Genomic DNA, 10,765 nt, shown 5'->3' with positions numbered 1-10,765 from the left:
CCTCGGCCCGCATGCCTTGCCACGGCGTCGCCCAACATGCCATGCCACGGCCTCGGCCCGCATGCCTTGCCACGGCCTCGGCCGCGCATGCCATGCCACCGCGTTGCCCGGCATGCCATGCCTTGGCCTCGGTCAACATGCCATGCCACAGCCTCGGCCTCGGCCCGCATGCCTTGCTACGGCGTCGCCCAACATGCAGTGCCACGGCCTCGGCCCGCATGCCATGCCACGGCCTCGGCCCGCATGCCTTGCCACGGCGTCGCCCAACATGCCATGCCACGGCCTCGGCCCGCATGCCTTGCCACGGCCTCGGCCGCGCATGCCATGCCACCGCGTTGCCCGGCATGCCATGCCTTGGCCTCGGTCAACATGCCATGCCACGGCCTCGGCCTCGGCCCGCATGCCTTGCTACGGCGTCGCCCAACATGCAGTGCCACGGCCTCGGCCCGCATGCCATGCCACGGCCTCGGCCCGCATGCCTTGCCACGGCGTCGCCCAACATGCCATGCCACGGCCTCGGCTAGCATGCCATGCCACGGCCTCGGCCCGCATGCCTTGCCAAGGCGTTGCCCAACATGCCACGCCATGCCACGGCCTCGGCCCGCATGTCTTGCCAAGGCGTTGCCCAACATGCCATGCCACGGCCTCGGCCCGCATGCCTTGCCACGGCGTTGCCCAGCATGCCATGCCACCGCGTTGCCCGGCATGCCATGCCTTAGCCTTGGCCAGCATGGCATGCCACGGCCTCGGCCATCATGCCATGCCACGGCCTCGGCCCGCATGCCTTGCCACGGCGTTGCCCAACATGCCATGCCACGGCCTCGGCCCGCATGCCATGCCATGCCATGCCTTGGCCTTGGCCAGCATGACATGCCACGGCCTCGGCCCGCATGCCTTGCTACGGCGTCGCCCAACAAGCCATGCCACGGCCTCGGCCCGCATGACATGCCACGGCCTCGGACCGCATGCCTTGCTACGGCGTCGCCCAACATGCCATGCCACGGCCTCGGCCCGCATGACATGCCACGGCCTCGGCCATCATGCCATGCCACGGCCTCGGCCCGCATGCCTTGCCACGGCGTTGCCCAACATGCCATGCCACGGCCTCGGCCCGCATGCCATGCCATGCCACGGCCACGGCCCGCATGCCATGCCACGGCCACGGCCTCGGCCCGCATGCCTTGCTACGGCGTCGCCCAACATGCCATGCCACGGCCTCGGCCCGCATGCCGTGCCACGGCCTCGGCCCGCATGCCATGCCATGCCACGGCCCGCATGTCTTGCCACGGCGTTGCCAAACATGCCATGCCACGGCCTCGGCCCGCATGCCTTGCGACGGCGTCGCCCAACATGCCATGCCACGGCCACGGCCCGCATGCCATGCCACGGCCTCGGCCCGCATGCCATGCCACGGCCTCGGCCCGCATGCCTTGCTGCGGCGTTGCCCAACATGCCATGCCACGGCCTCGGCCCGCATGCCTTGCCACCGCGTTGCCCAGCATGCCATGCCACCGCGTTGCCCGGCGTGCCATGCCTTAGCCTTGGCCAACATGTCGAGCCACGGCCTCGGCCCGCATGCCATGCCATGCAACAGCCCGCATGTCTTGCCACGGCATTGCCAAACATGCCATGCCACGGCCTCGGCCCGCATGACGTGCCACGGCCTCGGCCCGCATGCCATGCCACGGCCTCGGCCCGCATGACATGCCACGGCCTCGGCCCGCATGCCTTGCCACGACGCCGCCCAACTTGCCATGCCACGGCCTCGGCCCGCATGCCATGCCACGGCCTCGGCCCGCATGACATGCCACGGCCTCGGCCCGCATGCCTTGCTACGGCGTCGCCCAACATGCCATGCCACGGCCTCGGCCCGCATGCCATGCCACGGCCTCGGCCCGCATGACATGCCACGGCCTCGGACCGCATGCCTTGCTACGGCGTCGCCCAACATGCCATGCCACGGCCTCGGCCCGCATGCCACGGCACGGCCTCGGCCCGCATGCCTTGCTACGGCGTCGCCCAACATGCCATGCCACGGCCTCGGCCCGCATGCCATGCCACGGCCTCGGCCCGCATGACATGCCACGGCCTCGGACCGCATGCCTTGCTACGGCGTCGCCCAACATGCCATGCCACGGCCTCGGCCCGCATGCCACGGCACGGCCTCGGCCCGCATGCCTTGCTACGGCGTCGCCCAACATGCCATGCCACGGCCTCGGCCCGCATGCCATGCCACGGCCTCGGCCCGCATGACATGCCACGGCCTCGGACCGCATGCCTTGCTACGGCGTCGTCCAACATGCCATGCCACGGCCTCGGCCCGCATGCCATGCCACGGCCTCGGCCCGCATGCCATGCCACGGCCTCGGCCCGCATGCCTTGCTACGGCGTCGCCCAACATGCCTTGCCACGGCCTCGGCCCGCATGCCATGCCACGGCCTCGGCCCGCATGACATGCCACGGCCTCGGCCAGCATGCCTTGCCACGACGCCGCCCAACTTGCCATGCCACGGCCTCGGCCCGCATGCCATGCCACGGCCTCGGCCCGCATGACATGCCACGGCCTCGGCCCGCATGCCTTGCTACGGCGTCGCCCAACATGCCATGCCACGGCCTCGGCCCGCATGCCATGCCACGGCCTCGGCCCGCATGACATGCCACGGCCTCGGACCGCATGCCTTGCTACGGCGTCGCCCAACATGCCATGCCACGGCCTCGGCCCGCATGCCACGGCACGGCCTCGGCCCGCATGCCTTGCTACGGCGTCGCCCAACATGCCATGCCACGGCCTCGGCCCGCATGCCATGCCACGGCCTCGGCCCGCATGACATGCCACGGCCTCGGACCGCATGCCTTGCTACGGCGTCGCCCAACATGCCATGCCACGGCCTCGGCCCGCATGCCATGCCACGGCCTCGGCCCGCATGACATGCCACGGCCTCGGCCCGCATGCCTTGCTACGGCGTCGCCCAACATGCCTTGCCACGGCCTCGGCCCGCATGCCATGCCACGGCCTCGGCCCGCATGCCTTGCCACGACGTCGCCCAACTTGCCATGCCACGGCCTCGGCCCGCATGCCATGCCACGGCCTCGGCGCGCATGACATGCCACGGCCTCGGCCCGCATGCCATGCTACGGCGTCGCCCAACATGCCATGCCACGGCCTCGGCCCGCATGCCATGCCACGGCCTCGGCCCGCATGCCATGCCACGGCCTCGGCCCGCATGACAGGCCACGGCCTCGGACCGCATGCCTTGCTACGGCGTCGCCCAACATGCCATGCCACGGCCTCGGCCCGCATGCCATGCCACGGCCTCGGCCCGCATGCCACGGCACGGCCTCGGCCCGCATGCCTTGCTACGGCGTCGCCCAACTTGCCATGCCACGGCCTCGGCCCGCATGCCATGCCACGGCCTCGGCCCGCATGACATGCCACGGCCTCGGACCGCATGCCTTGCTACGGCGTCGCCCAACATGCCATGCCACAGCCTCGGCCCGCATGCCGTGCCACGGCCTCGGCCTCGGCCCGCATGCCTTGCTACGACGTTGGCCAACATGCCATGCCACGGCCCCGGCCCGCATGCCATGCCACCGCGTTGCCCGGCGTGCCATGCCTTAGCCTTGGCCAACATGCCGTGCCACGGCCTCGGCCCGCATGCCATGCCATGCCACGGCCCTCATGTCTTGCCACGGCGTTGCCAAACATGCCATGCCACGGCCTCGGCCCGCATGCCTTGCTACGGCGTCGCCCAACATGCCATGACATGCCACGGCCTCGGCCCGCATGCCTTGCTACGGCGTCGCCCAACATGCCATGCCACGGCCTCGGCCCGCATGCCATGCCACGGCCTCGGCCCGCATGCCTTGCGACGGCGTCGCCCAACATGCCATGCCACGGCCTCTGCCCGCATGCCATGCCACGGCCTCGGCCCGCGTGACATGCCACGGCCTCGGCCCGCATGCCTTGCCACGACGTCGCCCAACTTGCCATGCCACGGCCTCGGCCCGCATGCCATGCCACGGCCTCGGCTCGCATGACATGCCACGGCCTCGGCCCGCATGCCTTGCTACGGCGTCGCCCAACATGCCATGCCACGGCCTCGGCCCGCATGCCATGCCATGGCCTCGGCCCGCATGACATGCCACGGCCTCGGACCGCATGCCTTGCTACGGCGTCGCCCAACATGCCATGCCACGGCCCCGGCCCGCATGCCTTGCCACCGCGTTGCCCGGCGTGCCATGCCACCGCGTTGCCCGGCGTGCCATGCCTTAGCCTTGGCCAACATGTCGTGCCACGGCCTCGGCCCGCATGCCATGCCATGCCACGGCCCGCATGTCTTGCCACGGCGTTGCCAAACATGCCATGCCACGGCCTCGGCCCGCATGCCTTGCCACGGCCTCGGCCAACATGCCATGCCACGGCCTCGGCCCGCATGCCATGCCACGGCCTCGGCCCGCATGACATGCCACGGCCTCGGCCCGCATGCCTTGCTACGGCGTCGCCCAACATGCCATGCCACGGCCTCGGCCCGCATGCCATGCCACGGCCTCGGCCCGCATGCCCTTCTACGGCGTTGCCCAACATGCCATGCCACGGCCTCGGCCCGCATGCCTTGCCACCGCGTTGCCCAGCATGCCATGCCACCGCGTTGCCCGGCGTGCCATGCCTTAGCCTTGGCCAACATGTCGTGCCACGGCCTCGGCCCGCATGCCATGCCACGGCCTCGGCCCGCATGTCTTGCCACGGCGTTGCCCAACATGCCATGCCACGGCCTCGGCCCCCATGCCTTGCCACCGCGCTGCCCAGCATGCCAATGCACCGCGTTGCCCGGCGTGCCATGCCTTAGCCTTGGCCAACATGCCACGCCACGGCCTCGGCCCGCATGGCTTGCCAGGGCGTTGCCCAACATGCCATGCCACGGCCTCGGCCCGCATGTCTTGCCACGGCGTTGCCCAACATGCCATGCCATGCCACGCCACGGCCTCGGCCCGCATGCCATGCCACGGCCTCGGCCCGCATGCCATGCCATGCCACGGCCTCGGCCCGCATGCCATGCCACGGCCTCGGCCAGCATGCCATGCCAAGGCCTCGGCCCGCATGCCTTGCCACGGCGTTGCCCAGCATGCCATGCCACCGCGTTGCCCAGCGGGCCGTGCCGCGGCCTCGGCCCGCATGCCTTGCGACTGCCTTGGCCAGCGTGCCATGCCACAGCGTGCCATGCCTTAGCCTTGGCCTACATGCCATGCCACTGCCTTGGCCAGCATGTCGTGCCACCGCCACGGCCAGCATGCCATGCCGGTCCGTTGCCCAGCATGCCACGGCCGTGGCGGCATGGCAAGCCACGGCCTCGGCCAGCATGCCATGCCACGGCCTCGGCCAGCATGCCATGGCACTGTCTTGGTCAGCATGCCATGCCATGGCACCGCCTTGTCCAGCACGCCGTGCCGCAGCGTTGGCCAGCATGCCTTGGCCGGCATGCCATGCCAATGCCTTGGGCCAACATGGCGTGCCACGGGCTGGGCCATGCCGGTCCGTTGCCCGGCATGCCACGGCCGTGGCGGTATGGCAAGCCACGGCCTCGGCCAGCATGCCATGCCCCGGCCTCGCCCAGCATGCCATGGCACGGTCTTGGTCAGCATGCCATGCCATGGCACCGCCTTGTGCAGCGTTGGCCAGCATGCCTTGGCCGGCATGCCATGCCAATGCCTTGGGCCAACATGGCGTGCCACGGGCTGGGCGAGCACGGCATGCCACGGGCTGGGCGAGCATGCCACGCCACGGCCTTGGCTAGCAGCAAGGCATGCCACGGCCTCGGCGAGCATGCCATGCCATGCCAAGGCCAAGGCCAAAGCCAAGGCCAAGGCAGTGGGCAAGGCCAAGTCCCTGTGCAAGGCATGGCCAAGGCCAAGGCAAAGGCCAAGGCCGCGGGCAAAGGCCAAGGCCAAGGCCAAGGCCATGGCGTGCCACCGCCTCGATCGATCTTTTTGAACATGATTCTTTTATAATCTTACCCAAACCGTGCAACACAATTAAAAATGCACTACAATCAATTTTAAATGTCATTCCCTATTTTTTTGCAATTTTTCTGGAACTTTTCGAATTTTTAAAGCCCTTATTTGGCATAAAAAAATCAAAATAAAATAAAAAAAATGAAAAAAATAATTTAATAATTTCTATAATTACTAGTGAATCATCCTTTAATTATGGGAATTTTTCCATAATTTTTTGACTATTTTTATTAATTTTTATTATTTTTTAAGTATTAATATCGAAATAAATTAAAATAAAATATTTTCTGTAAAAAAATATTTTTTTTAATTTTTTTTATGGTGTATTAAATTATTTCCTACAACTTTCATGTTGAAAGTTTTGGCAAAAAACCATTACTTTTAAAAAAAACCCCATTATGACTCCTCGAACATGCTTGATGTTTCCTCCTGCCAGATTGAAAAGGGCTTAACAGGCTATTATAAGGGGGGGGCACCTCCCTTGCCCAGGGCAAGGCAGTGGCAGGTACGCCCCATGTTGGGCGCGGCCTGGGCTGCGGCCTTGGGTTACATGCACTGCGGCTCGACCGCGGCCTGGGCTGCGGCCTGGGGCGGCTCGGCCGCGGCCTTGGGCGGCCTGGACCCCGGCCTTGGGCGGCCTTGCGCGGCCTGGGCGCGGCCTTGGGCGGCCTGGGCGCGGCCTTGCGCGGCCTGGGCGCGGCCTTGGGCGGCCTGGGCGCGGCCTTGCGCGGCCTGGGCGCGGCCTTGGGCAGCATGGCGTGGCATGCGCGCGGGCGTGGGCGGCCTGGCATGCGCGCGGCATGGGCAGCACGGCATGGCATGCGCACGGCCTGGGCGGCCTGGCATGCAGCCGGCCTGGCATGCCCGCGGCGTGGGCAGCACGGCATGGCATGCGCACGGCCTGGGCGGCCTGGCATGCAGCCGGCCTGGCATGCCCGCGGCGTGGGCAGCACGGCATGGCATGCGCACGGCCTGGGCGGCCTGGCATGCAGCCGGCCTGGGCAGCACGGCATGGCATGCGCACGGCCTGGGCGGCCTGGCATGCCCGCGGCGTGGGCAGCGTGGCCTGTGCGAATACCGCGCGCGTGGTCTTTTGACCACGGTGCGCGTGTTGCGCGCATGGTCGCGCACGCCTTTGCACGCCTTCGCACGCAACGCACGTCTAGTGATAAGAACCGCAGCCAAGGCAGCCCAGCCCCAAGGCCAAGGCCAGCAGCATGGCATGCCACGGCGAAGGCAGCCCAGCCAAAGCCAGCAGCATGCCATGCCAAGGCCAGCAGCATGCCATGCCACGGCCAAGGCAGGCCAGCCAAAGCCAGCAGCATGCCATGCCAAGGCCAAGGCCAGCAGCATGCCATGCCACGGCCAAGGCAGCCCAGCCAAAGCCAGCAGCATGCCAAGCCAAGGCCAAGGCCAGCAGCATGCCATGCCACGGCCAAGGCAGCCCAGCCAAAGCCAGCAGCATGCCATGCCAAGGCCAAGGCCAGCAGCATGCCATGCCACGGCCAAGGCAGCCCAGCCAAAGCCAGCAGCATGCCATGCCAAGGCCTAGGCCAGCAGCATGCCATGCCACGGCCAAGGCAGGCAAGCCAAAGCCAGCAGCATGCCATGCCAAGGCCTAGGCCAGCAGCATGCCATGCCACGGCCAAGGCAGCCCAGCCAAAGCCAGCAGCATGCCATGCCAAGGCCAAGGCCAGCAGCATGCCATGCCACGGCCAAGGCAGCCCAGCCAAAGCCAGCAGCATGCCATGCCAAGGCCAAGGCCAGCAGCATGCCATGCCACGGCCAAGGCAGCCCAGCCAAAGCCAGCAGCATGCCATGCCAAGGCCTAGGCCAGCAGCATGCCATGCCACGGCCAAGGCAGGCCAGCCAAAGCCAGCAGCATGCCATGCCAAGGCCTAGGCCAGCAGCATGCCATGCCACGGCCAAGGCAGGCCAGCCAAAGCCAACAACATGGCATGCCAAGGCCAAGGCCAACAGCATGCCATGCCACGGCGAAGGCAGCCCAGCCCCAAGGCCAAGGCCAGCAGCATGGCATGCCACGGCGAAGGCAGCCCAGCCAAAGCCAGCAGCATGCCATGCCAAGGCCAGCAGCATGCCATGCCACGGCCAAGGCAGGCCAGCCAAAGCCAGCAGCATGCCATGCCAAGGCCAAGGCCAGCAGCATGCCATGCCACGGCCAAGGCAGCCCAGCCAAAGCCAGCAGCATGCCAAGCCAAGGCCAAGGCCAGCAGCATGCCATGCCACGGCCAAGGCAGCCCAGCCAAAGCCAGCAGCATGCCATGCCAAGGCCTAGGCCAGCAGCATGCCATGCCACGGCCAAGGCAGGCAAGCCAAAGCCAGCAGCATGCCATGCCAAGGCCGTGGCCAGCAGCATGCCATGCCACGGCCAAGGCAGCCCAGCCAAAGCCAGCAGCATGCCATGCCAAGGCCTAGGCCAGCAGCATGCCATGCCACGGCCAAGGCAGGCAAGCCAAAGCCAGCAGCATGCCATGCCAAGGCCATGGCCAGCAGCATGCCATGCCACGGCCAAGGCAGCCCAGCCAAAGCCAGCAGCATGCCATGCCAAGGCCAAGGCCAGCAGCATGCCATGCCACGGCCAAGGCAGCCCAGCCAAAGCCAGCAGCATGCCATGCCAAGGCCTAGGCCAGCAGCATGCCATGCCACGGCCAAGGCAGGCAAGCCAAAGCCAGCAGCATGCCATGCCAAGGCCTAGGCCAGCAGCATGCCATGCCACTGCCAAGGCAGCCCAGCCAAAGCCAGCAGCATGCCATGCCAAGGCCAAGGCCAGCAGCATGCCATGCCACGGCCAAGGCAGCCCAGCCAAAGCCAGCAGCATGCCATGCCAAGGCCAAGGCCAGCAGCATGCCATGCCACGGCCAAGGCAGCCCAGCCAAAGCCAGCAGCATGCCATGCCAAGGCCTAGGCCAGCAGCATGCCATGCCACGGCCAAGGCAGGCCAGCCAAAGCCAACAACATGGCATGCCAAGGCCAAGGCCAGCAGCATGCCATGCCACGGCCAAGGCAGCCCAGCCAAAGCCAGCAGCATGCCAAGCCAAGGCCAAGGCCAGCAGCATGCCATGCCACGGCCAAGGCAGCCCAGCCAAAGCCAGCAGCATGCCATGCCAAGGCCTAGGCCAGCAGCATGCCATGCCACGGCCAAGGCAGGCAAGCCAAAGCCAGCAGCATGCCATGCCAAGGCCAAGTCCAGCAGCATGCCATGCCACGGCCAAGGCAGCCCAGCCAAAGCCAGCAGCATGCCATGCCAAGGCCTAGGCCAGCAGCATGCCATGCCACGGCCAAGGCAGGCCAGCCAAAGCCAGCAGCATGCCATGCCAAGGCCAAGGCCTGCAGCATGCCATGCCACGGCCAAGGCAGCCCAGCCAAAGCCAGCAGCATGCCATGCCAAGGCCTAGGCCAGCAGCATGCCATGCCACGGCCAAGGCAGGCAAGCCAAAGCCAGCAGCATGCCATGCCAAGGCCATGGCCAGCAGCATGCCATGCCACGGCCAAGGCAGCCCAGCCAAAGCCAGCAGCATGCCATGCCAAGGCCAAGGCCAGCAGCATGCCATGCCACGGCCAAGGCAGCCCAGCCAAAGCCAGCAGCATGCCATGCCAAGGCCTAGGCCAGCAGCATGCCATGCCACGGCCAAGGCAGGCCAGCCAAAGCCAGCAGCATGCCATGCCAAGGCCAAGGCCAGCAGCATGCCATGCCACGGCCAAGGCAGCCCACCCAAAGCCAGCAGCATGCCATGCCAAGGCCTAGGCCAGCAGCATGCCATGCCACGGCCAAGGCAGGCCAGCCAAAGCCAGCAGCATGCCATGCCAAGGCCTAGGCCAGCAGCATGCCATGCCACGGCCAAGGCAGCCCAGCCAAAGCCAGCAGCATGCCATGCCAAGGCCAAGGCCAGCAGCATGCCATGCCACGGCCAAGGCAGCCCACCCAAAGCCAGCAGCATGCCATGCCAAGGCCTAGGCCAGCAGCATGCCATGCCACGGCCAAGGCAGGCCAGCCAAAGCCAGCAGCATGCCATGCCAAGGCCTAGGCCACCAGCATGCCATGCCACGGCCAAGGCAGCCCAGCCAAAGCCAGCAGCATGCCATGCCAAGGCCAAGGCCAGCAGCATGCCATGCCACGGCCAAGGCAGCCCACCCAAAGCCAGCAGCATGCCATGCCAAGGCCTAGGCCAGCAGCATGCCATGCCACGGCCAAGGCAGGCAAGCCAAAGCCAGCAGCATGCCATGCCAAGGCCAAGGCCAGCAGCATGCCATGCCACGGGCAAGGCAGCCCAGCCAAAGCCAGCAGCATGCCATGCCAAGGCCTAGGCCAGCAGCATGCCATGCCACGGCCAAGGCAGGCAAGCCAAAGCCAGCAGCATGCCATGCCAAGGCCTAGGCCAGCAGCATGCCATGCCACGGCCAAGGCAGCCCAGCCAAAGCCAGCAGCATGCCATGCCAAGGCCAAGGCCAGCAGCATGCCATGCCACGGCCAAGGCAGCCCAGCCAAAGCCAGCAGCATGCCATGCCAAGGCCTAGGCCAGCAGCATGCCATGCCACGGCCAAGGCAGCCCAGCCAAAGCCAGCAGCATGCCATGCCAAGGCCTAGGCCAGCAGCATGCCATGCCACTGCCAAGGCAGCCCAGCCAAAGCCAGCAGCATGCCATGCCAAGGCCAAGGCCAGCAGCATGCCATGCCACGGCCAAGGCAGCCCAGCCAAAGCCAGCAGCATGCCATGCCAAGGCCAAGGCCAGCAGCA

Source organism: Camellia sinensis, unplaced genomic scaffold (assembly GCF_055761805.1).
Source record: "Camellia sinensis isolate YWXY unplaced genomic scaffold, ASM5576180v1 Unanchor134, whole genome shotgun sequence".
In the NCBI taxonomy this organism is placed as follows: Eukaryota; Viridiplantae; Streptophyta; class Magnoliopsida; order Ericales; family Theaceae; genus Camellia; species Camellia sinensis.
Note: the sequence above shows the minus strand (reverse complement) of the source record.